At 42.4% G+C, this 27,993-nt stretch overlaps 1 long non-coding RNA gene across 1 annotated transcript in view; it reads left to right on the top strand.

Annotated features, from left to right (window-relative positions):
- LOC135907623 (uncharacterized) overlaps positions 1-27,993 on the top strand; it is a 290,002-nt gene that overhangs the window by 181,405 nt on the left and 80,604 nt on the right. The window contains exon 2 of the long non-coding RNA XR_011508947.1: positions 3,468-3,655. This is a non-coding gene — a long non-coding RNA (uncharacterized lncRNA). The remainder of the gene's footprint in view (positions 1-3,467; positions 3,656-27,993) is intronic.

Raw genomic sequence — 27,993 nt, 5'->3', positions numbered from 1 at the left:
ATTCAATTACATAATTGTAATATTAAGAAAGGGTAGAACATGGCGGATCATTCCTGTACCTTAATGTACTACATCTGCCCTGCCTAACTTGCTGCTTTCTTGAAGGTCATCAGGGAACACTCCTAGGAAAGGCTAGTATTGAGAAGTACTCATATATTTTAAAACCGGAAAAATTTTCAAGCTACTATCGAAGAATATTTAATATGTTGTACACAGAAACTTGTCTACTTGGAGGCTGGTAAGGGAATATTTTTCTGTGGCTTTGTTTGTCCTGTTTGCTATTTTTAGATAATTACTGTTTGTTTTTTGCTGCATGTAAAGGAAATAAATGAACCAAGCAATATTAATTAATCAGTTGAATTTTTAATTAATTTTGACAACCAGGGGATGTCGGACGTGCCCACGATGCACGGGACATGGGTGTTCTTGCATTTCGCCTGCATCGAAATGCGGCCGCTGTGTCCGGGATTTGATCCCGCGACGTCGTGTTTAGCAGCGTACCACAATAGCCGCTAAGCCACCGTGGCGGGCAATAATAAATGATGCACGTATCAAGTCTACAATCCCTTACTATTACCAAGAAGTGATGTAAAAATGGCGCTCATAAAGGCTCTCGACCAATAGAGGACCAAAAACTTGTAATATACTAGGTTCAAGACAAATTATATTTAGGTTTTGTTTGATGTTGCAGTGGTTATTTCATTAACATTAAGGAGCTTTTTCGGGTGAGCTAGATTAGTTTAGCACTTTAGATAGTATTTAGCCTTATATTATTTCCCCGCATAAAGGATTCCACATTTTGTTCTAGTTTTCATTTTTTTATAATAATGCCCCATGAACCTTAGAGCAACTTATTGCAAATATATTATTTAGCTGGCGCGCAACTTGTCACTTGTTGAAAAACGAAAAAAATATATGCCAAGTCTATGCGGTTTAGCCTAATGTCTTGTCACGTGATCTTCTGGCTTCTGTTTTCGCTCAAATCTCGAGAAACCGGGAAAACGAATCGAAAGATAGTTGTTGTAGTTATCTCTATCTCATTCAGCCATATTTTCCCAGTCGTTCTGATTGAATATAAATTCGTTAGCATTAAGAGTGACAAAGTGCAAAAACGTGTATATGTGTGACGTGTGGGAAGCCGGTCAAGTGATAGACTCAGAGAGGGGATGAAAGACCTTAGAAGGGCGTCTATTTATTTATTTATTTATTTATTTATTTATTTATTTATTTATTTATTTATTTATTCATTCATTCATTCATTCTAATGGCAGGTGGTCTGCTTATGACCACCGTAAAGTGCACTTCGCTCCTCGAACAGGCAAGGCTTGTGCCGAGGGAGATCCTGCTTTCGAACGAGGTGAACGCAGTTTGAATCATGGGGCGCTATAACGTAAAACTATTCCAAACTTTTGTATTCCAATTCTGCAATCAACCCACCGCGATTGGTCCAAAATTGTTTCAGGCCACCATCACTTCATTTGTTTGTCACGCGACGTCACGAAAACCATGGTACCTCCCCATCTGATATGACGTGTACTCACTACTTATGCATAATTTGACCGAACAAACCAAAAATAGTTTTCTGATTCGACGCCTTTTTGTCATTAGCCCTCGGCTATTCGTGAACAGTTTTCGGGCTGCACCCACTTCACCTGCCTCTCACGAGACGTCACACAACCCCAAAAACTTACCGCGTCAAAGTGACTCGTACGCGTTAAAGACGCATTATTATGCCGGAAAAAAGTGAATTTTCTTCTGAATAGCCGCAGGCTGCCCCGTTCCGAAAGGAATAAAAAATGGCTGACGCTGAGCGCTCCGTCACTGGCTACGCGCTCCTGTTGGAGAGCATAGGTTTATTTGCAGGTAATAGAACTTCCTGCGTGACCGTGTAACATTTTCAGACACTTTTGGCACGTTTATGACCTCTTTCTGTCAACTCTTCTTTGCTGATGATCCGTTTTAGCATCACTCTTATGTTTCCATTGCATGCAGCCGTGATCGCCGACAAGCCACCGCAAGCTAAGTAAGAGAAAGCGGACCAATCGCAGACTCCGCCACTGACCTCTTCATACGGTTATCGATATTCAGTGCAATGGCTCAGCCTCATCTAATCCACTCGACTTGAGCATGCTCCTCGCTTCTTATGAGCCAAATAGATACGACAAGCCGCTAAGTACAGGCAATGTTATTCGTTTTTCAAGCAAACAAAGGTCACCTCCTATAAACGAGGGCAGCATTTGATTGGTTTGTTCAGACAACCCTGCGGGTGACCACCCGATGCTTGCGTTGGCGGTTACGCAAATTTAACATCAGGAGATTGGAATAAAAACATATTGGAATAGTTTTACGTTACACGGCCCCTGGATCCAAGAGAGCGAAAGAAAGGAACGAAGAAGTAAAGGATCCACGATCTTAAAGAGATGCGATTTTACGCTAATGCGTTTCTTTCGCATTCGCTGCTAAATCGCACCTGAATTTACGTATGGGCTACAAGTATATCAGGTACTTACCTCAGTACATGGCGAATTTCTTCTTTGTTGCATTCAGAGAACTTGTAGCGAAGGTAGCCACCGTCTACATACGTCATTATATGGCCGCTTAAAGGAGAACAATCCAGCGAACCAGGGTGATCGCCTAACTGCATGTTTGGTTCAGTTCCGTCGTGCGATGCGCCCATGCTAGCAAAAAAATTCAGAATAATGTAAATAATGTATAGTGTATCTCCATACATGAGCATTCCGTGCAAAGAAAAACCATGCATATGTATGTAGTGTGTAGTTTCCAAACACAAATGGCTGCGTGAAATAATTTTATACTTGGCGCAGCGGTGGTATCCTGGAAGTCGTCTTCCGAACATTGACGAAGGTACTCCTAGCAGAGATATAATTATACATTTGTAAATAAATAAAATAGAATGGTGCCCCTCGGTCGTGTGTTAAAACCAATCATATCAGTTACGTTGCGTTTCGATGTAGGCACGTAAACACATGGTTTTTTTAAAGTTGTGTTGTACTTAAGTTGCACTTCATCTGCGCACACGTGCAACCATTGGCGCCAAAAGAATACGAATCAGGCCTTGTGTGAGCCGGAAGGCCTTCTGTCCGAATCTTACCCACGTATTCAGAAATGCAACTTAAGTTGAAGCCCATGCTTGACTTAATATAAGTGACGCCTATTGGGAACGCGCCGAAGGAAACGCAGTGAGCGTCTTCGGGCACGTTAACGCCAGGCGTCATCTAAATCAAGTCAAGCATGGGCTTCGACTTAAGTTGCATTTCTGAATATGGAGGTTAGACCCACCTGATCCCTAGAAAACCGTCGTATTGCAAAACATCAATGAGTTCATGTAGTGCATGCGATATATATATATATATATATATATATATATATATATATATATATATATATATATATATACAGAGAGAGAGAGAGAGAGAGGAAAGTACACGTGCTTTCACCTGGTGCAGGTGCTGGGGGCTCAACTGCCGAGCTTCTGCTTGGCACGAACGAATGAGTGACGCGAACCTACACTACAGCCCGCCATGCCTAACGATGCAACTACCTGCCCGCCTCCGTCACCACCCATCATAGGCTCCGGGGTCTCTCACCAGTGAGATCCAGTGTTGTAGAGGATTTGCTCTCTTCATACTACAAGGTAAGTGCCCGCAACTGAACGTATGACACCACTAAATAATTTCATTTTCTATTTTTGTACGGTCTGTAGCCTGTGGTTAAACACTCGCGAGGTAGATATTACAGCCTGGTCTGCATTAAAGGCAGCCCTCATTCAAGGCCTCCACAGGTCGAATAATTTGGACGGGCCCGCCCTACCACAATGGCGCCCCGAATAGCGCTTGCACGAGTGGCCAGCTCAGCCGGTCGAATCACTTGCAACGTATATAGTACACGTTCATAACCTCTGCAGACGAGTCAGTACATTCATACCCGAATCTGATACAATGAACATCATGAAAAACATTGACGATGACGTCTTTCAGATGGCGCTTTTAAATGCCCGAGCAGCGTAGCATGTGAGATCAATCTGTATCAGAACTACGGCAAGAAATAGCTCCGAAGACAGCCGTTCTTGGTGCGTTGCCTCCTTGCGAAATATAACTTCGCAGGCGTGGCCGACGTATGGGACCAATCAACCCGTCTGCTGCATGGCAGGTGCGTTGCAAAGTCACTGGTACATTTTGCTAATAAGTAGCCCTACCTTCCAACTACTTTTTATCTGCCACCCACTATTCGGTGGGATATAGGGAAACAAATTGCCGACGCTGCGTCAGTGTCCCGTCATCCGCATCCTGCAGCGGCTCCTCTGACGTACATCAACATTGTCACAAACCTTGGTGCACTGCGCAAAGTGATGCAATCAATGGTTCCTTCCCCAGTCACTTGGAGCAGATTCGTTGCTGCAAAATGTTGGCGTACCCCTGTCAACGAACCAATTTATTTTGCCTCTAGCCGCTGGGGACCTATTACCCGGTATTTAGATGAATGTGTGTTTCAATTTCTCGTTTTAGTGATGTACGCCTCTTCCAGTAGTCCACCGCAAGGACAAGCGTCATGCTACCTATCACAGGCGATTCCTAAAAAATTCCGTAGAACTAAAAAAATGTTCACCTCGTATAAAAAAGATAAGCTGAGTTTTCGTGACACGTCTGTGGGAATGCCGTAGGGCAAAGGGAACTATGCTCTTATGTTTCTTACGGCTAAACAGTGTGCATCACCCTAAAGAAACTCACAGGTCTGCCTGGTACACTCAGTACAGTCACAACCTAAACTGAAGGAGTGGCTCCTTAGGAGCTACATTTTGGGCACCACGCACTACAAGGTCGTCGCGGCGAAGTCTCTTCATGTTGTTTTTCACGCGAACTATTTGAATGGTCCGCCCTGCGCCGATGGCGAGCGGCGTTTTATGCTGCGGCTTGTCCTGCTCTCTGCTTGCTCAATGTCTGCTGAGCCCACTGTTCCCTGGTTGCAGGCGCGCCCTTAGCTCTACGTACGATTAGCTTCTTCAGCAGCGGTTCGTACCTTGTGAAAAAGTGCCATAACTTTTAACGCAGAATTACCACAGGTATCCAGACTACATGGTGCACATGTCACATCCTTTGACCCGTGACACGGTAAGTTGCTTTTAATGATGATGATAACGATGATGTTGATATTGATGGTACATTGGCATCCCCTTTGAAACGGATCGGTGAGAAATAGTCACATAGCCTGCCTAAGTTAACCAGGGTCAGCTACAATAAACATGCAACTGCTATAAGCAAAGTTTTTACGTAACGGTGCTACACGGTGCCACGTCACATCGTATATCAAGTGGCACAATACGATGCTAATGATGCCGATTATTATTTAACGACATTCTCATTTAAAAGGGATGGTGGCAGTCATCTAGCCTGCTTGAATTAATAATGTATGCTATACATGTCTCTCGTTGCCTCAATATTTCCGCACCTCATGGCTGCACAAGGCTGCACAAAACAAGGCTGCACGATTCATCCTTTCCCGTTACTCTCGATATCAAAGTGTAATATCATTGAAAATATCGCTCAATCTCCCGCCTCTGGTCATGCGCAGAAAATTCAGCCGATTATCCTTTTTCCACACTCTCTACCATAATAACACACCATTTGCAAGTTCACATCTTCTCACGGCGGCGCACACATCGGCTCGTGTAGATCATATGAAGAAGATTAAACCCATCTTCGCCCGAACAGAACGATTCAAATACTCACCTTTGGTCCTGGCTACCGAAGAGTGGAATTCGCTTCCTTCTAGCATTGCGGCTATCGCTGAAACATCATCATTTCAGATAGCTCTTTGGTCATACTTGGAAGTTTCCAACGTAAAATGATGTGCGTCGTTGTTCTTTTCCTTTCTTTTTTTTCTTTTTTTCTTTTTTTTTCTTTTTCTTTTTTTTGTGCGTGCCGGCCGTATTGTTGCGTGAAATGTTAGATGCCATGTTTTGGAACTTCTGAAGGTGCATTTTGTTCTTTTTTTGGAATTTGCTACATGTGCAATTTTCCAGTTCCTGTTCCTAGCCATTGTTTCTTTCTTAATAACTTGTACCTGGCTTCTTAACTCGTTTATTTCTGTATTCAGCCATTTATAACCTGTGTTGTATATTTGTAAGTTTTCTTTGATGAATCCCCCCCTATGTAATGCCCGCATTGGGCCTTTAGGGTATTGAAATAAATAAATAAAATAAATATTTTCTTCCAAGAAACGTCTCTAACTGGTATCGCTACCTATGCAACTTCTACATGGTGTGCCACCTGATGTAATAATATGCAACTGCAATGCAAAGGGTGCACGTATGGACGCTACGTGGCGCACACCTCACATCACAAGTCAACTGGCACAATACGAAGCTAATGATGATGATGAAGATAATTTATTGACATCCCCTTTTTAACGTGGCGGTAACATAGTAGCGTAGCCAGCTTGATCTGACAAGTGGCACGATAACGTGCTAATGGTAGCGATAAATTATGATTTATTGGCATCCCCTTTTAAACGCGGTGGTCACATGGTCACCTAGAGAACTTTATGCAGATACACAATATATATTCTTTCTAGCATTCCTGTATGCATCCTAAACTTTTGTTTCTTCCTCAGACCTATTTAACTGCCTTGTACCGTTAACTATGCATTTGTTACATGGCGTGCATTCTGCCTGACCTAATGATATGCAGCTGCAATACGAGGCTTATACGTATTATTATTAATAATATTATTATTATAATTATTATTATTATCCAAGTCACCTTACAGGCTCCAAGCATCGGAGCATTGTGTTAGGGGGGATTACAATGATAGGGCAAGGACGGTAGCTTGAGTAACATGATTATACAACGCTTATTGACGGTTAGTACCGATCACTAAAACGAAAGAACATCGTTATACAATAGTTACCGACACGTTCGTAACTAGAAAATATGGCGCTTACTTCAGCCCTAAAACGAGGTGAATTACGAATGCTGACGATGTGTTCCAGCAGACCATTCCAGTGGGTGATAGTCTACGGCAAGGCGGATGAATTATATGGTAAGGTTCTACCAGAAATGCGTTGGAGGCTTACATGGTTGTTTAAACGGAGTATGGAGCGGTCAGGTTGTACAAGTGGCAGCGTTGAATGGCTGGCATTAGATACTATCACGCAAAATAGGCGGATTAGTGCGAGTATTCTCCGTGATTGCAATCTAAGAAGAGAGAGCGATGATTTATTGTTTGATGGGCTCGACTGACAGTTGCAGTTCCTGGAAATGAAGCGTGCTGCATAATTTGGACCCATCTCAAAAGAATTTATTACATAAGCCTAATGGGGGGGGGGGGACCAAATGGGTGATGCATATTCGAGCTGCGGATGAACGAAGGTTTGATAGGTGACCTTACGGGTTGTGGCTGGAGTTCCATGGAGATTACGCATGATGCTTTAGCTGTTAATTTTTGTATGTGAGTGGACCGGCAGATGTTTACTCGTGAAATGCACATCAAGGTATTTGTATGAACACGCATGAGACACTAAATAATTGTTGAGTAAGTAAGTCTAACAGTCACATTGTTTTCCGGCTGAATGTCATTACCTCGCATTTATCAATGTTAAGTGACATTTTCCATGATGTGTACCTAGCGGTTACATAATCGAGTCAACCTTGAAGTTCTGCCTTATTTACAGATGAACGTATTTTGTGGTAAATAATGCAGTCGTCTGCGAACAAGCGAGTTGTTGATTTAATGTTAGGTGTCAGGTCAATAATGTAAATGAGGAACAGCAACGGGCCCTGGACGCAACCTTGAGGTGCACCAAAGAGTACATCGCTAAGTGGAGACGAGCGACCGTTTACAAATGTGAACTGCTTGCTAGGTGACAAAATATTCCATATTCATGATGTTGTTGAGTTGAGGTTAAGGGAAGTCATTTTAGCTATTAAACGTGAATGCGCGACGCAATCAAATGCTTTTGAGATATCAAAGAACATGCCGTCTGTTTAAAAGTTCTCCTCCATATTATCTAGTAGTTGTTTAGTAAATTCGAGTAGTTCAGTGTCTTACGAGAGGCCTTTACTGCACCCTTGCTGGTTAGTAAAAAAAATATTATTATCTAGATCCTTCGCAACGCCTGATACAATGATGTGTTCCCGAATCTTACATAGGATGGATGTCAATAATATTGGGCGATAATTACATAGGTTTGTTTTATTACCTGATTTGAATATAGGGATGATTTCTTTCAACGTTAAAGTCCTCTAGAATATCTCCAGTTGTTAGCGACTGACGAAAGATATGAAAGAGGATAGTGCTTGACAATATAACAGTGTTCTTGAGAATTTTTGAACTTTGTACCAGGCACTTTTTGTGGGCTACATACGCTACAGCATGCCTGTGTTATCTAACATGGGGTCCTCTTGTATACGCTCGCTGGAGAGCTTTCAGGCACAAGCACTACGAATATGTCTTGGCTTGCCACGCTGCACGTCAACTAAGGGCACAATAGCGGAAGCACGGGCTTGTCCTATCGACATATACAGGTGTTGTGAACCTGTGCCAACCTATCTTCGCCTGCTAACCAGACACTCACACCATCCACTGTCAACACTTCCAAGCACCAACCTTGAATGTGCTTTTTCTAAAGCTCTTGCATGTCACGCAAGCATTGTACCTGCAAGATTCCAGGCCACCCACATCCCCGTGACACCTCCATGGACATTGCCAAGACCACTAGTGAGGCTTTAGATACCCGGAATTAGGAAGAAATCTCACGTTTCCTCCATTGGCTTGAAGCAGCTCACCCTGTCCCATATATTTACATCATATAGTGGGACTGTACAAGTATATACCGATCACGCCAGATGGTCACGCCATCTGCCACAACGGCCGCATTTGTCATCCCACAACTTGGAATTACTCAACGATTTCGATTAGACCCCAAATCGACATCTACGGCTGCAGAACTTGCGGGAATACGAGAGGCTGTCCGTATTATGAGAACGCAGACACCCCATAAATGGACGATATTGTGCGATGCCAAATCAGCGCTACAGGCGCTAAAATACTTTTTAAAGAAAGGACCATACTATCTGTTCGTGCTGGAAATCGTCGAACTTTGTCACAGTGCCGAGTTAAGTGGCCACGTGATTACCTTTCATTGGATGCCTAGCCATTGTGGTGTCTTTGGTAATGAACTCGCTGACAGTGAGGCAAGATCGGCCTCCTCTTCCTCTGATGAAGTACGGATTGCCTACTCGCGACCTGACACCAACTCCATGATCAAGGCACTCATGCAGGACCTTACAAAGGCTTACAGAGCCCACTCTGATAATATTCACAGACGTCTACATACGATTGACCCAGACGGTAAATTCTGTTTGCCCCCGAAGCTTACACGGAGCAAAACATCATTGCTACACAGGATTCGGCTCGGCGTTGCTTTCACCCGTCGCTACGCACACCTCATCGGCCAATCGAACAACCCCGATTGTGTACACTGCCAGATGCCCGAAACACTGCAACACGTACTGTGCGACTGCCCAGCATATATGCTGGAGCGAAGGACGCTAGACAGTTTCTTAGCCAGCGTTGGCAGACAACTACGGTCGGAGGAAGCTATCCTCGGCCCATGGCCCGACACTGCAATTTCAGTGCGTGCGACAAAAGTATTGTTGAAGTTCCTGCAGGACACCAAGCTCGACGAGCGGCCCTAGCGAGGCAACTGTCTCATGTATACATAAGCACTCACCACTTCTCTTATCATCATCATCCATCCCAATACTTTCACTCCCCTTCCCTCTTCCCCAGTGCAGAGTAGCCGACTAGAGCGCACTAGCTCAGGTCGACCTCTCTGTCTTTCCAATCAATAAATTCATTTCATTTTTTTTTGAACTTATTCATCAACACCGGCGGAAGCTGATATCTTGATGTTGTTAATCAGTGTTTCAATAGCAGTCACACTCATTTCTATGGGGCTCATGTACTGTTAATCTATATCAGGTAATGATGGAATAGCGGAATGGTCTTCCTTCGTTAACACTGAGGCAACACAGCCGTGTAACATATGCGGGCAATCTTCTTGATTGAGTGCAGCAGCACTGTCATCGAACAATGAAGTAAGAGCCGTAGTATCAGTAACCGATATTTCTTTCCATTATTTTTTGGGGGGTTGTGCTTCATAAGCGATTGAAAATCATGAGAATAGTATTTAAATTAGCTTTGCAGATGGCGTTACAATACTTCTTATCGGCCGTTTTGTGTTCCGGCCATGAAGCAGGTGTGCCAAGGCGTTTGCCAGCTTTGAAAAGGCGCGTTTTCTTGTTTTTAGTACATGCAACATCCGGTTAAACCTCGGTTTATACGAGTTCACGCGAAATGAGTGTGGTGGTATATGAAAGTACAATAATTCCTGCAAATGGTGTTTAAACAAAGCCAGTTGTCATGGACGGAACGTTGGCCAAACGTCGGAACATAGGAGTCACAAAAACGTTGCAAGCCGAGATTAATCGCATTGAAGTCAGCACGGTTATAGCAAAAAAAAAACGTTTATACTTTATTTCACGTGTGCTTAAGAATGTGGAAACATAAAACGAAGCACCACATGATCGCTAGATCCGTCAGAATATGGCATATTGCTAATACTGTCTGGGACGGACGTGAAGACGTGCTCAAGCATGTTCTCTCGGGTAGGCTTATACAGCAGTTGTAACAATGAGAAATCGAGAGTGAACTAAAGAAAATTAATATCGTCATTCGTTCGCGATCTTAAGCCAGACGTGCTTTTGGAAGTTTAGCTTTTAATTCAGCGAGGTTATTGTGCAAATCAGAGGCTAATGATTAGGGACTGTAAGGTTGTCTATAGCAGACTCGAAAAAAGGTGTTTAGAAGTTGGCGATGTGATGCAAACACACAAAATCTCTAATCTGCTAGGAATATTATTGTAAAAAGAGGTTATATGCCTCTTTACTGCAATCAACACCCCAACTCTCTTTTTATCATTCCTATCATTTCGATAGATAGTGAAGTTACTCAAATCAGGCAAGACTTCGTCGTTCCTAACTTGACGGTGCAGTCACGTTTCGGTTAGAAATAAATGTCAGATGGACAGCTCTCCAGATGAGAACAAAGCTCGATGCGTCTAGGAAGGATGCTGCGTATGTTAGTTAACCATAAAGATAGCTGTGAGTGTGCTGTGGCATTACGATAAGGCATAACTTTTCCTTTCCTGGTGACAGGTGTCGTCGAGTTACACCTTTCCTTTGCCGAAGGCAAAATTAAAGCATCGTTAACGGCATCGTACTCGTACACGCGGTCATTTAAATTAAGCTTCTCGTAGTTGAGCTTGTACGGAACCGTTTTTCGGTTTCGTGAATTCTACCAGCTTTTTTCAAAGCCAGATGGGCCTGGAAGGAAAAAATCTTCGCGCAGTGTGACATCAGTTCCTTTGAGCTTTGAACCATTCCCAATGATCTCTTAAGTTATTGCGTTGAAGCCGCTTTTTCGCATGACTGAAACGCGATTTAATTTTTCAGAGCTGATCAGAGATGCCGCTGGAAACCGCGCCAGGTGAATCAGCTGACGGCAAAGAATGCTAGTTTTTTAGTTCGGAAGCATCCAGTTCATGAGCGCGAAGCCTAGAAGACAATTCCTTCAGTTCAATATCTAGGGATGCTTGCCACAGCTTCAAATCTTTGAAATCATTGTGAATTGCGTCTTGGCGGGATTCAATACTTTGCACAGTTTTCAGCACAGTAGCCAGTACTTCGTCAGGACTCGGTCCGGGGTTAGTTTCCACGTCCGACGAAAGAATTAAAAGAAGGCTACTTAAACAACGGCGCACACTTTCAGCACATGTTTCTAGGGCAAATAAGCACTCTCTGGGGCACGACGCCAACAAGAGGCAGCGATTCTTGCTCTTCAGGCAAGTAAAATGATCAAGTTAACTTGCCTGGAGCACTAGAAAGTGTACGCCCTCCATTGTACACGCGGTGTCGTGCCCCAGATGGGCGTTCATGGGCAGAAGCTTATATTGCTCGTCACTGGCGCAGAGGCTGGTGTCGCTGGTGCTGAATGACTGCGTTTACCAGCCGGGGAATCGATTATCGCAAGAATGGTCTGCTAGGTAGGGCTGTTGCGTTAAATTCTCGGGTCTATCTGCCTTTTGTAGAGGGCAAGTGAAGACCGTGTCCGATGCCGACGGAGGTGGCGAAGAGCCAAGGAGCAGGGTAACCCGGAACAGTTGGAAGGATAAGCGTTGTATTCCCAAAGTGGTGTCGAGCTCCCTCGGCGCTTCGCGGCGCGCATGTCACATCGCGTGTCTCCTCGCGCGCTAGGACGCACTTATGTGGCATTTTTTCGCTACATGCTGGCAAGCGCCTGCATGGTCCAGTGGTAGAGTAGCTGACTGCCACGCGGCGGGCCCAGGCTCTGGAAACTGGGCATTTTCTCACCCTCAGGGACAGCTGGCATGGGCACCGGATGCGATCGGCGGATGCAGCAGACACCATCACCGACCGACACCACCATTGGAATGAGTCGATTATGGTTTACGCTGTAAAATAGCATGGATTTGTGGCTTACGCTGTGTACTTGTTCAGCCGATGGGTAATTGTACAAGAATTGTGAGAATAACAAGTGTCGTCCCCCGCATTTGTCTCGCAGACACCTTGTAGGAGACAATAGCAACAGAGGTACACTAGTTCACTTTGAGAAATGGCGTCTTCACTGTAGGAGGCGAGTGCGCCCTTATAAAATGTGACACTGTTTTAAATTCATCGAGCTGTTTCTCACCTGTGCCCTAGTTCATGTGCAGCGTCGAGGACACCGCTGTACGAGCCTGGGATGTCTTCGGCTATCGCAACATAGTCATCGGTGCAAAGGCCGCCTTCATAAGCAATTCCTGCAGTATTACAATATAAAAAATTAACAAGGCCGTTGTAGAGAACGTCCATTGAACTTATTCGATGTCATTTACTCATAATCTTCAAGTTCAAAGCAAAATATTAGTATACTTCGAATCACAATCCAGTCGGTCTATACCGCAGAAGGCGTCTGAGCAGCGACCGTCTTTCACAGAAGCCAGAAGCTGTGGTTTCAGTGGTGACGTAAAAGTGAACGCAAGCTCCATAAGCTGCATTTCTTTTCTTCCCAATTGATTTCAACGTCATGGTAAATTTGTTCAAACAACATTGTAACCTGCAGATTTCACGCACTAGCAAATTCACCGAGGCTTTCTAGAGCTGTGACCAACGCCGAACGCGTGCAAACAAAACTGGCAAATATTTCTGAATGCAAGCACAGCATATTTCTCAAATGCGACAGCGACAGTTCAACCAACTCACGCCTTTTACTTCGCAGTCATACACACTTCATAACACGAATAAGTTAAAGGAATATTTGAATATATTTACACACATATTTTTACTTAGCAGTTTCTCATCCCCAATGTAAGTTTGAAAATTTTGCCGTGTGTTGGGAAATAGTTAGATACGTTTCGTGTGGCCCATATATTAGGTTTGCATATCTTCGCAGTTCAAAATTAGCTCTCATCGCGTTTATCCATGTGCACCATATTGCACATTGTCTTCAATGCACCATAGTATCGCTGGAGTGAATATGTAATGTATTCGCCCAGGTTCAGTTGTCAAGTTCATGGGAAACAGCACCGAGGGTAGCTTAAACATATCCTTCGACTCACTTTTTAAAAGAAGTTGGCACTCTTTTTGGTTGATACGAGGGATCACTTACATTTTTTGACCGAGGGCCGCGCTGACAAGTGTCGGTGTCGAAAGCCTGTCAAGTACCTTAAGTAGCCGTACTGAGCGTAGAAAGACAACGGCGTTGTATATACTCGACGTTATTTATTTACATCCATTTTTGTTGGTTCACATGGGTACCTGGTTTGATTAACCTTCTAGCATAGCGTCCAGAAGACCGGACGACTAAAGCTTCTGTATGCAATCTATCACAACAAAACTGGGATGGATAGGGCAATGTACATAAAACCACCAAACTATATATCGGCACGCACTGACCACCAGTGCAAAATTCAAGAATACCGGGCTAGGACGGGCCTGTATGCCAATTCTTTTTTTGTAAAAACTATCGCTCAGTGGAATCGACTGTCATGTGGATAGGTGTGCAGTGTGAATCAAGATGTATTCTTTTCATGCTTGTAACACCCCTGCTGTCACGCTTTCGGGCTAAGCGGGGATAAGTCTGAATAAAGAGTAAATGAAAAATATATCTGTTTTACATTTAGAATATTGCTTGCACCGCCAAGTCTCCATGGTTGTGTTGATTGAAAGATTAGTGAACTTTGTCGCAAAGAAGATTGTCGGAGTTTCCAAGCAGCACGATGTTTTTTTCTTGTTCTGAATAATTCTATCTTCATTAAAGACCTATGAGCAAGGCCTGCTTGGGGGGGGGGGGGGGGGTGTCGTCTCCATTTCATTACGAAGGGCGCCTTGTTTTCCCGGTTTTTATTTACCGCAATTCCGGTATTTCCACAAATGTGCATTGATTTTGGCGCATTACGCCTATGGTTTCCTAGTGCATGAGTCCAAGTTAGTTGGTATAGCAATGTCAAAGGTAAAATAGGGGTATGCACGGACATAAAGTGCTGCTGTTCTTTTGTAGTGATCTGTGTGCTGCCCATTGCTCCGTTTTATCCTTAACAATGTGATGGTTCTCATTCTTCACTCTGATGCTGGCCACGATGGAACAAGCGCCATCCTGGTATGTCAAACGGGCCAATGAGGACGAGCATAATGGATATGCTGCCTGAATGTCTTGAAGTGATGTCAGTGGGGATGGCAGGATTGCGTTTATGGAGATTGTATCATAGGTGGCTTTAGTCACTTGACATACCAGGCAGTAAGCTAACTCTATAGATGTTGATTTGAGAGCGACACCCGAAAGCAAAAGCATGCAAGATGCGTAGTGTCCGCGAAGGTAAGGTGACCATGTGCGTGCTTGTCGCGTCACCATGCAAGAAGAGTAAAGTGTCCAAGAATAATGAAGGGTCTGGAATGAAGAAAAGCGTAATCGGAGAGTACCCACTAGGTTTGTGGCAGGAACAGTTATAATCGAAAGTAACATAGAGCACCGCACAGTTCAAGCCGGGGTCGTCATGCGAATTGCACTACCAAAGTGGGCGCTGGCCCAGTTCATTTGCTCAGTCTGGACGCTTGCCTTAATATATAATTTGGTGGTGATCCTGTGTGCGTTAGCTCAATCGCTACGAAGGGCCTCAGTTAATTTGCAAAAGGGAGAACAGGAAGGATGTGGGAGTGCCACCGACAAAGATAAGATCTCAAATGAGGAAAGGAGCCACGTTAAGGGATTTTGTATTATAGTTGATGCGCCGTATACTTTCGTGAATGTAAACTTGATCGGACGATTAGCAGTAATTTAGACATCCTACATAAATTGGCACCAAGAGTGACACAAGTTTGCGTTCGTCAATGCTAACTCAACGTATGCATACATTCGTAGATAACTGTGCAGATGCAATGTGGTAACTGAACATTTTCAGGCTTTTCACCCGGAGTTTGGCAGCTGTAAACCACTCAAAAACCAACATACTTGAAGATTCAGTATCGCACTTCCTTCGCACCTGCTTTCTTTGGATGCGATAATTTGTACCAGTCACGAAAATTCGCTAATATTTACAGTGATAAAAAGTGTAAAGAGCAACTGTTCGTACGTACGAGCCATGCATTTCCATGTAAGTTTTCTGCCTGGTGACACATTAACGTTTAGCAAGTTGTGGTTATTGTTTCATTGCCAGTTGTTTCCCCAGTTCACTAATCTTACACCAGTAACCGTACGGACGTTGAAGATGAAAAATTGGCGTGATGACGTACGCAGTGTACTGAACAAAACAGAACAAACATAAGAAAATCAGAACTGCCTCGTCAGCTTTCACCACTGAGCGCGAATTTGTAATTGCTGATCTGCTAACTGCCATGCGTAGTCTGTTGACCGGCTGCTCTACTCGGAATCAGCACTTTTGGAGCAATTGATAGGTAAACAGGCTCCGTGGTCCCTTTAGAAGGTGAAGGCAGATTCTGTAAAGGGTGGCTTGCCCTCACTTTTAAAGTTAAGTTTTTTTGTTGTTATTCAGATGTTTCCCACTACTGCTGCTGCTGTCGCAGTCTTGTACACCGCGCTGGGGTGGGATGGGGGGGGTTCTAATGGTCCAGGGCATGCACATACACGGCAGGACGTGAGAGGTGATGAGAGAAACTAATTGGGACCATTCCCTCTCGCTACCAAATGCCCTCTGGAGCTCCCTGAGTGTCGTCGCACGACAGCATTAATTATCCGTGCCTCACGCCCCCACCCCCCCCGCATTGCGGGAACCACAGCGCTTACCTTTGTACTTACGTGCAACAGTCCAGAAGGGAGCAATATAATTGAATATAGAAGAAATAGGAAGAGAGTACTGAGAATGGGCTGACGCACCGCATTCACTAAACGAGTGAATAACATCATTGCCACTGTTCGCTAGCAGCTCGCATAAATAGGGGAATGGTGGAAAAGATAATAGACGAAGTAAAAAGGCAAGGAAACACTGCTGCTAGACAGGAACGCCGGTTGCTGACAAATTCGATAAATTTATGTTCAAGGTACAGTATCGAACGTTTCCGATATGAAGGAAACATAAATGCCATGCAAATTTATCAGATGGAGAAGTGATGCAGGTCGTGCAGACGAAGAGCCGCATTAAAGCATTGTAGTGTCAAGGCGACCATACAGATGCGGCCGCACGTCAAATAAACATTCCTTTGGTCTCCGTGTTAGCTTTCCGTCTATGGCATTCCTCGAGGTACATACAAAAATTCTCGTAAACATAGATGTGCAACAGGTGAAAAACAATAGGGAGTCAGCCACTACGCCATGCATTATAATTCCATTGTGGTTTTAGCGCGTTAACCTCCGCAATTACAATAACGATTTGTAACACTTTTGCAACAACCTGACGTACCATGTGAGGAAATGACAATTATAACCTTAACGCAGATTAGCAACAATGGCACAACAAAGCCTCGAGCGAACACATCTCGGTATGCGAAATATTGTTTACCAGTGCTCACCTATCCCATATTGCACTAAACACTGAAGCAATTAAACATTTGACGTCAACGTCACCTCTACTGATCGTCAATCGAAGCAAATAGCACAGTAACATTCGCTGGCACCGATTCCCACATTGCTTGTGTTAGGCATAATTTTTACCACGGTCTATAAACCTTAAGACAAAGTTGTCACTGGGTGCAGGATGCGCCTTTATATCCCGAAATTTTCTGTAATGGTGTGGCTTGGTATATTAGCGAAGCACCTCGTTCAATCATACTGCGTTCTCAATGTGCGTAGTGGTGATGAATCTAGACATTCAGCGAACACCAGTGATTATGTTAGAATGTACGATGAGTCATGAAAAAACAGCTTACTCTCTGCACCCGCAGATCAACTTTTTCATGGCCGACGACTGTGTTTGCCGCTTTCGCTACGCTTTGGGTGTAAGTTGCTTTTCGCGGTCCAAGTTCTTCCAAGAATTTAATTCGTGGCTCACGGTTTTGGTACTGCTTGCTGCTTTATCATCGCTACGGCGTAACACTTTGTTTATATTTTGTATATGTCATGTTTATGACATATATATGTAACCATCAACCATAATGCAGCTGTACGTCAGAAAAATTTGTTTGATGTCTTCTGCATTAAAAGAATAAAGATGTTAGCCTCATTAGTTCTTCCCAGTGCATCCACGTAATTTATTTCCGCGAACGTAAGTCATTTCCATGAAGTCTACCATCACATCTTACTACAGAGACCACTTTCGTGTTAAGGTGCAGTTAGAATTGTAAGTACTGGTTAAAATTATGGGGTTTACAGTGCGAAAACCACTTTCTGATTATCACGCATGCCGTAGTGCGGGAATCCGATAATTTGGATCCCCTGGGGTTCTTTAACGTACACCTAAATATAAGTGCACCGGTGTTTTCGCATTTCGTCGCCATCGAAATGCGGCTGCAGTGGCCGGGATTCGATGCCGCAACCTCGAAGCCGGACACCATAGCCACTAAGCAACCATGGCAGTAGGAAGTAGGAATTATGAGTACTAAAACAGAAAACCCAGTGGTCAACATTTAACGCGCCTGCATACCTATAAATGCATGGTTCAAGAACAATCTATACGGTAATAAATATTTTGGCGGCCGCCTGTACATATACAAACACTACTTCTGATACATAAACTCCACTACAAAATTCCTCTCGAAACTCCACCGTACTAGCGTTACAGGTGTTCGAGCCTTATTTTTTCATGGCTAATTTGTCTGCGAGATGGCCGGCTTCATCTACTAGGCAAGACACTCACGCCGATCCCAGAGAAAGAGACAACCTAAAAGTTTAATTTCCGCATAATGCCCTGGAGAGGTGGTAATTCCACGAAAGTGTTAGGGCTGGACCACCCACACGTCTCATTACAGCATCTCGATAGTTGACTCGCTTTAACAGGTAAATAAAATATTTGCGACCTAACACATGTTACCATGCACAGGCGTCCCGTAAAAGTAAGCGGTTTTGATTTCAGCAAACAAGATCAACCATGTTTGCGTTACGTCATCAGCGGGATTAGCTTAGTTAAATTTTGTTGATTACTGTAGCTTACTCAGCGTTAAACTCAGCAGCTGCTGCTGTTACTGCTTTTGCTGACGTTTTAGTAATATTCTGATGATATTACGAAGCATGCTGCAGATGCAGTGACGAAATGAAGCTTACGGCACAACGAAAATGAGCACTATGAAAGACGTTGATGCAGCACCAAGCCTACCGGACACATTTCTGTTTGGCCCACGACCAGTACTTTCGTAGAGGTCACGCCTGAAAAGCCAACAAATCAGTCTGACATTAGGATTTCGACTGAACCTGTATCATGAAAAAAGTGGTTATCAAAATTTGACGTGGCCTTATTTTAAGCTGGAATACATTAAAACTTCCCGTGCTAACACCTATGCCTCTCTTCCGGCACACTGACTATTATGTAACAAAAATAGAAAAATGCATTTACCCGCAGCGGCTTTTCATTTTATTTTTTTGTGCTGAATACCAGGTCGGGGGCTGAAATTCCCGGTTTAGCGTCCACGTGACTACAGTTGGGGAAGGGAAAGCGCTAGCATACCGAGCGTAGCTGCATGTGTTGACAACCGAATAAGTAAAAGTATAGTGGAGGCACCCGCTACGTGAACCCGCAAATCAGAGAACATCTCTAGGATGTAAAACCCCAAGAATTATTGTTAATATTTCACTTTTGATTGCATTCCACTTACGGTTTCGTCTGAGGGAACAAAGGCTAGACGCTGCAGACACCTGAGAGAATGTTGTTGCTTTTTGCCAACTGCCGCCATCAGTTTGCATGAAGTGTATTACAAATAATTGTAAAAAGATTGTTGAAAGAGGCTCCTACATTTTGCAGTATGAGAAGTGAATTGCACAAATATTCTTCCATAAACCCTGACCGGACGTACGTGTTATAAAATTTCAAAAGGCAAAAGAAGTTCTTCATATAAAAAAAGTTATATAAAAGAATATTTCCCAATTGATTTCCAAACAACATCGCGTATAACATTCTCAATATCGGAGGAAAGAAAACAGAATCATTTTTACAATTGCATCAATATAAAAAAACTGAAATAACAAAATAAAAACAGCATATTTACAATAATAACAATATACAGTAGGAATTCATGCACCCTAAATAGATAGAGGATGAAAATAATAAAGAGATGGCAATAATTCCAGGTCAGTAGTTATGAGATATATCCTGAACATATGCTTTGTATTCCCGCCTACTTGCTCCATCTCACTATCTATCGTATTTTTTCAAAATGCGTATAATTTGATAATATGATGTCTGTTTTTGGGCGATTATTGTTTGGATAGGCAACGCGTATATTTTCTCAATGTGTATCTGTGACATGCGGCAATGCTGCAGTCTTGCAGCGTATTTGCCTTGTGCTCATGTTGCATAAGCTTTATTGAGAGGATTGTAAGTTCTGTTTTAGGAAACGACGTGCCACCGAAGTGTGCAAAAAAATGTCTTGGTCTATTTGCATATGTGTTTGGTGTTGTATATTTATTTTATGGTTATATACAAATTATCATACTATACTACAATGGCACACGATATATGCTACAGCCTTGGAGGAAATGTTAGCGGGAGAAGAAAAGATATGGCTCCGTGCGTGAGGTTAGTATCTTGTATGTCGTGATGAGAGAAACAAAGAACTACGTCAGAAAATCTTGTATGTCTCGGATATTCGCCTTATTCATAAATGAAAATGTACCTAAAGTACAAACTGAACATAAAAGCAGTTTCTTCAACGAGGTAGAATTTCGTCATTTTCATATATATTTTACCCTGTGAGTAGCAGGACGATGTCTGGATATCCATACTCTGCCTTTTTACCGCTGGCGTAATTCCGAAAGAGATGCAAGGAAGTCATGTCGTTCATTAGTTCAAGTCCGAAAACGTACGCAGTCTCTCGGTTCTGAAAAGTCCAGAAAATTGTTTGTGTCTGACGCAATCTTTTTGTGTGCCACAGATGAAAGTATTTACTTGCCTGGTCGGTTTTTTCTGCTCCAACGAGTATAAGCCTCACATCAGGGCAAGACATACTCATGAATATTGTGTTTACCTGAAAAAGTAACAGCACGAACCCGTTTTATACACTCACACAAGCCTCTCAGGTTACGGTGTTGTGTGCCACAGGCTAGTTTATAATGATTTTGTTCAGCGCACCTGCTTTACTGACTATGCATGTAATAATTTTGGGGGGATATACGTGGGTGTCTATATCTATTTATTTATTATTGCCTCAATTGTAACCTGCTGTCATCGGTTATTGAGAACGAAGAAAAAGAATTACCGAACAGCCAATGAGTCTCTTATTGAAAGACATGGCCACTTGTTCTGTATCGGAAAGTGAGCCCAAATTTGTGTCGGGACACCACCCGTGCATGCAGCTGATCATAAGCATGCAATATCTGATGTTGGCTCATGAACAACAATCTAAGGCCATGGTAGAGTTGACAGACTTTAAACATCTTGAATATTTAGGAAAATTGACAACATGCATTCCTCGTAATGTACGGGTATGCGGGACTTTGCACTACGTTAAGATTTCGTTATCATCCTTCATTCTAACATTTTGACATATTCTTACCAACACATATTCGCATTGTGGCTTAAGTGATTGAAGGTAGTATTATTAGTTTAAAGTAATGCATATTTATAAGTAACGCCGTGCTTCTCGTAATAGTGTTGATGTTTATTTTATAGTAAGGTCAAATGTATGTGTATCAACGCCCTACGCGATGCTTTTTTGTATCACACACTTCCATCGCAATGCAAGTTCATTCTTACGCTATTCATGAAGATGCATATGTAGAGCAAGAAGTCATGGTCTTCAAATCTCCTGTTGTGTGGATAGTCAGACACAACGTAAACTTCAACAGTTACATTGTTCGGAATAGATTTGTCGGTGCAGTTTCGAGGACCATTATCTGAAACGACAAAACGAATGGCGCGTTTTATAACTTACGTCGTAGCTAGTTTTGTTGCAAGCCAGATATGAAATAAAAAAAATACCGGTGATGCACATACTGTTGCCAGTTATCAGCATTAGGAAAGCTTCGATGACGATATTGTTGTTTTCTCACAACTCGAGAAGTTAGTGCAGTTTCGTTATTGACGAGTGAGATCGAAACTTACGAGCCCACCTGGTGAAAGGCACGGCTGGACGCCGGGTGAGTGAGTGACCGCGACCGTGGTAGTAGCCAGTGCCCAGTACCCAAAGCCCCCTCTAGGCACTCCTTCACAACCTCATGATCATTTAGCATGATAAGGAAGGTGAACATCGTTTTGCATGGCCAATCCGCGATTCGTGTTCTTCTACCGAATACTCTTTTTCTCGAAACTAAAAGACGCGCATACATGTATGACAGAACCGCCTCAGGGAAGGTCAAGTACGCTTAAATCACTGACACTGCAAATGACTAAATAAATAACCCATCAATTACGTGACAGATATTCAGTGCGAAGAAGATGAGACATACACGCACATGACATTAAAAAAATTCTGCAGAAATTCCTGTTGTCTTTGGAGATGCATGTGAGGCAATGGGTGATTTGCGGCAGACAGCAAGTGTTGACCAAATCTCACACGAGTACAACGCAATATAGAGTGGCAGTACTAAGACATTTAAATTGCAGACTTGAAATTTTTTATTCTGCTCCGTGTTGGCGCCAGCAATAAGTACCATACATCAAGTTGTTCAAGTTAGTGCATCCGATTATTTACTGCTCAATTTTCTACTTTTATAAAGGTTTTGAAGATCCGAATCACACACTGGTGCAGGAAATGCTGTTTTCATTTAGCGGATGCCATTTTAATGTCCTCTTTGACATACACTTCTCGTATCGACAGTTAAATGTCAATGATAATCTTTAGTGCAGCACTGTGGAAAGAAGCAACCGTCAAACTTGGAATGATGGCCGCTTTCTTGTTAATACCTAACACAAATTAACTGCGTTAACAATAAAAAGCACGATTGCCTAAATATCGGTAGCATGGTATAGCGATCTATAATGGTTTCTGCACCAAGCTTCTTCCAAAGCTGCATGATGCTCCGCTAGCGAAGTACTCAGTGTTTTGAAGTTTATCAAGAACGAATATCTGATTTATCTGTTCGACAATGCTGCTAAAACTAAACGACATGTGTACAATGTTTACTTCATGAAATGATGTAAATGTCTAATTACTATTCTTGGATTACATTCCTTATTGTAATTGTACCTTTTCTACTTTCGTGCATAACCCTTCGGGAACCAAGCGGCCGTTGGATGCTCCTCACAATGTGGGGTAGGCCTCCTGAAACACGTCTCGCCCCATACAATGCCGGCTCAATTTTTTCAGTTGCGCTAAGTAATTCTGTCTGCGTGGCAAAAAAATATAATCATAAATTAATTTTATTTTTTCACATTCGCAAGTTTGCACTGGATGGTACTTATGAGCTTTATTGTCACTAATTTTCAGGAAGTAATGCAGAATTTGAGATATTATATTAGAAGAGCTTTCATAAGTTCAAAACATTGAATAGCATGAACAAATATACAAGACTCAATCATTTATATAGCATTCAAATATTTATTTTTTTAATTATTTTGCATAGTCGTCACCTGCAGCAACACAAATTTGAATACGTTTGACAAGAACAGTAAAATCAAAGTATGCGGTACTACGTGCTAAAACAAGGACCTGATTATTAGTTACGCTATAGTGCGGGACCCAGAAATTTGGACAGCCTGGGGTTCTTTAACGTGCACATATATCTAAGTACATGAATGTTTTCGCATTTCGCTCCTATCGAAATGCCGCTGCCGTGGCCAGAATTTGATTCCGCGACCTCCTGCTTCGCAGCCCAGCGCAATAGCTACTAAGCAACTACGTCGGGTTAAATGATTGGCTCGCATCGTTGACAGCTTCCATTGAACACTGAATAAGCCTCTTTCTGTCCTGTATCTTCGCATGGTATCTACACCGGAAATTCAGCCTTCAGGGATGTGTACATCCCGAGTGACAATTTGTGATGTCCAACAGACAACAGTGCTTGTCGTTATTGGTTTTCCTATCGAAATCATTCTGGGGTAGCACTTTCTTGCACACGTAGAAAGTAGCTATTGACCGTGCACGGGACAATATCCCGTTGTCTCCAATGTGGGACGCTGTTTTTCAGTTGTGCTTTGTTGTGCTTTTTCATTGCGTTTATTCTTTGGGTTCCTATATTGTAAAGCGGGCCTCTCCGTTTTCCTTTTTCCTCTTTCCTTATATATATATATATATATATATATATACTTATAACTTCTTAGAAGTGCTCCTCCTCCCATTTTGCGTCTTAACAGCTCTACTGCTGCTTTTACAGAGCAGATATGAGAAGTAGCAGCATGAGTATATTTAAAGTGATCGCGAAATCGAGCTATACATTGAAGGGTGTGCTTTAATTCAGGAATAGCTGCATTTGAATAGATGTTGCTCTTTTCATTTGAGCACTGCCACAGGGCACATAGCAGGCTGTATCAGAAATTAGAAGTGATTTATATTAACGAAAGGTGGTTGAGCACAGGGAATGGCGAGGAAAAAAAAGTCACATTGAATGTACAGGCGCTCCTAAAAACAATGATCTTTAATTCCTTCACCGAGCCTAACAAAGCTACTTTCATTCGATGACGTCATAGATCGCGTGAATCACTTTACAAAGAAAAAATAAATAAAAAGGAACGATAAAACAGATTACCCAGAAGAACTCTGAAAAGTCAATCATTGCATGCGCATGAAATTCAATTCATGTTCCGTGAAGGTTAAGAAATAATACCTGATACATGCGTCACCTAAACGGTGAATTTGTTCGGCTTTGATTATGAGGCGAGTGACATACCTTTGTTTCTGCCTCCGATAACCGTTGTATCGACGAGGGTTAGCACCTATACTTGTGGCTCTGTGCGCAAGAAGACCATCGGGTGGCGTTTTATTAAACTTAGTGCTATGCCCTCTGAGCCGCTCATTGACGCAATGCCCCATTTGCCTGACGTAATAGTGGTTACAGGACAACAGAATACAATAACTGACACAGGTCATGTACTCAACAAATTTTTTTCTGTATTTTTTTTTACACCCAGCCTCATATTCATTCTGTTTTTTTTTTTTAACATAAACTACCCAGTGTACTATGTGCCGAAAAACAACTCCATCATTGCCTCGTGGAGCAAGTCGCTATATATTTTGAGATACCTGGTGGATGCAGGGAATAACTGCTACAAATTTCTTCTCGGAAGTGGGGGGCAAGCTTCGGTGTTAGGCAGAGTGACTCGCGTTTAGACTCCGAAGTGAAACTTCTGCTACGGAGAAACCATCAAGTTGGTACATAGCCAGCCTTTAGGAGCCGTGAAGCTTGTTGGTTGAAGCTTGCGTTAAGTTAACGTTGGCAGGATTTATGAGTTGCATTATTAAAACAAATCTTCGCCATTACCGTCTTAACTAGCTTATAACTCATAACACAAACAGGTACAATCCCGCGCACATTACTTTTCTCTCGCTGGCGAGATTGAGCCGCCATGATCGGCTCCCCTCGCACTCCTTCACTCGCACATGCAACGCAGGGCTTGCGGCGACGGTGTTATCGTCCTTGAACATCACGGCGACGGCGGAAATGCGCTTCGAGTGTCCATATATTTGCTATCCCAATAAAATGACTGCCAACAATTTCATTTAGTATAACAAAAATAATTCCACCTTCAGAAGAAATATGAGATTTCAACAGCTTCAGAAGGTCAAAGACAATCTAGTACTACAGTAGAAATAAAAAATAATGTTTGCACGCAACACTTACCACTCGAACGCCGTCAGGACCCTTGACGAGCGATAGTGTAGCCAAGTTGGTTTTATCTTCGAACAATGTTTCTTCGATTTCAGACGCTTGTACCTTAAGGGTAAAAGTACCAATATTACATACTGTTGGGCGGCAAAAGCAGAAGTTTATAATGTCCCTCGCAGTGGAGGCTGCCGTACTTGATTTCCTTTCTTAACCTATTTATATTTCTACAGGTTTATGTTTACTGATATGTTTGGACCAAATAGTGCTCTCAAGGATTTCACAATGCGGACTGATGCGACTTAGGTAACTCATATTACGCCTTTAAAATTGCATATTCAAGTTGGCTGCCGTTCGCAACAACAACCACTATGTCTGCCTAGCTTACACGAATTTTGACGCGTGTGAGTTTGATTTAGTGAGCCCGTTTTCGAACGAAAAGTTCTTTTCGTTTTCGGCAAAGCTAAGAAAGCTTTAAGAGAGAGCTATAGCTCGACCCCATACCAAGTTCCCTAAATCAAATAGGTATAAAATGTAGTAGCGCTTTGAATAACAAACTTAACAATTTGGGAGACTAATATAATATTTTATAAAGAAATGTAACTACCTACAGCTGTCCGCAAAAAAACTTTGATTGTAGACCTCTATCTTTCTTTAATTTGGTAAGATTGCTAAGTTTGAGAAAGTTCAAACATCAAGCCTAAATTTCCATAACATTAGGCAAATAACAGATGTGCGCTCGGTGAACTCGATCTCGTGAACCATCTCAAGCGGACAAATGTGATATGCGAATTTATGGCTTACCGGGAATTAACTCATCGCTTAGAAAAGTTTTCATAAAAGTACTGCGTGGTGATTATCTATTATTGTTTTACAAGGAATGATATTAAACACCAATTTTGTATGGTTTAGATGAAATATTAGGTGAAGATTAAAGAAATACGATACCGTGTTTACTGTTCACGTTACGTAGTGAACTGCGCACTTGAGTTTAGAAAGTTTTCCAATTTTCTTGAAGCTTGAAAGTACCAATATCACCTAATGTAAGAGCATAATCTCTGCACTTACAAAATGTTTCCTTTTTATTTTGAATGCAAGAAATCTTAGTGAAATTAGTGCTTTGGTTGCCCAGAAAACTATTTCCTTGTTGCCATTTTTTAGATTGGAGATGCCGGGCTACAGCTTCCTCTGAAAGAACACTGGCCTGCAGGAAAATGGCCGCTGTCTCCAGAACATTCTATGAACTAAGCTTTGTACTTGAATCAATCGATCAATCAATCAACCAATCAATCAATCAATCATATATTTCCGTACCAAAGGCACTTGTTGGGTACAGACAAAAAGTCATTTATCTGGCTTTACAAGGTCAGCAGCCCCGGGTACTCGCAGACCAGGGGCATGATGAATACAGCACGTCAACGGAAATAAACCGGAGTGTGTACAGAAGTCAGGTGTGTTATTTGAAGGGTATCAAATAAGTTGTTACTGTGACAAATACTAGTAAAAAGATAATAATAGATCATTGTGCAAAAGACACTTCTAGACGCAAGACACAAACAGGTTCACATGAGTACATGAAAACTGTATGAGATTACACATCTTGTTGCGAAAGGAAAGCACTGAGAAAACAGAAGTGTAGCAGCAAAGGAATTAAGACAAATAGGTGTGGAATTGTGTTATATTTGGCACTCTAGATTATTAAGCAGCACAGTTATCTGATATTTTAACATCTGCGAGCCGTACTTTGTACGTGCTCTATGCAGCTTCCAAAGTTCACGCATTCTCAATGTACGGTCATGTTCAAGCGGGCATACTTCAGACAATTCAGTAAGAAATGAATTATTATGTTTCAATTCCAATGTATAGCGTTCATTTAACACTGTACGGTAAAGTTGATTCCAGGTAACAGATTTATAGCCTTACAATTCGTTCCGTGTGTGCGTCGTATGCAGTATTAACGATGTTGCGAAGGCCTCTTTTTAAAGTTCCTGTAGTTTCTGTGGGTTAGTTTGTGTTGTCGTGCCCCAGGCCAATTAGCAATATGATAATTTTGAAAAAAATATGGATTTGTAGATTAACAATTTCATACTCTGAGGCAGGATGTAGCGATATCTGTACAGAAAACCCCTACAGTTTTTGAATGTTTATTTAATGTTTCATTTACTTTAACTGTCAATTTCATGCGTTCTTCAAAGACGAAGCAACAACTTTGAGCTTCGCGCGATATTGGAATACCTTATAACGTCAGTTTTAATCTGTTGGTGATATTGAGTGCTTTATGTTGAGGGTGAAATGAAACTGCTGTCGTCTTTGCAGCATTTATGTTCAACGATTTGGCGATACTCCAAGCTTGAAGTTTACTTAACTCTAGGTTGCTCTTTTTGTGAGGCTAGGAGGATCACATCCTGTTATGAAAATACTTGTATCGTCAGCGTACATATAAGGTTTTGTGTTGATGTCTTTGTATACTATATCGTTCACATATATGTTGAAAGTAATCGGTCTAAGGTACTGCTCTAAGGCCCACCAGCATGAATTGGTATTCTTTCAAATAGA

This window comes from Dermacentor albipictus, chromosome 10 (assembly GCF_038994185.2).
Source record: "Dermacentor albipictus isolate Rhodes 1998 colony chromosome 10, USDA_Dalb.pri_finalv2, whole genome shotgun sequence".
Taxonomy (NCBI): domain Eukaryota; kingdom Metazoa; phylum Arthropoda; class Arachnida; order Ixodida; family Ixodidae; genus Dermacentor; species Dermacentor albipictus.
This window is presented reverse-complemented; position numbering and strand designations above follow the sequence as displayed.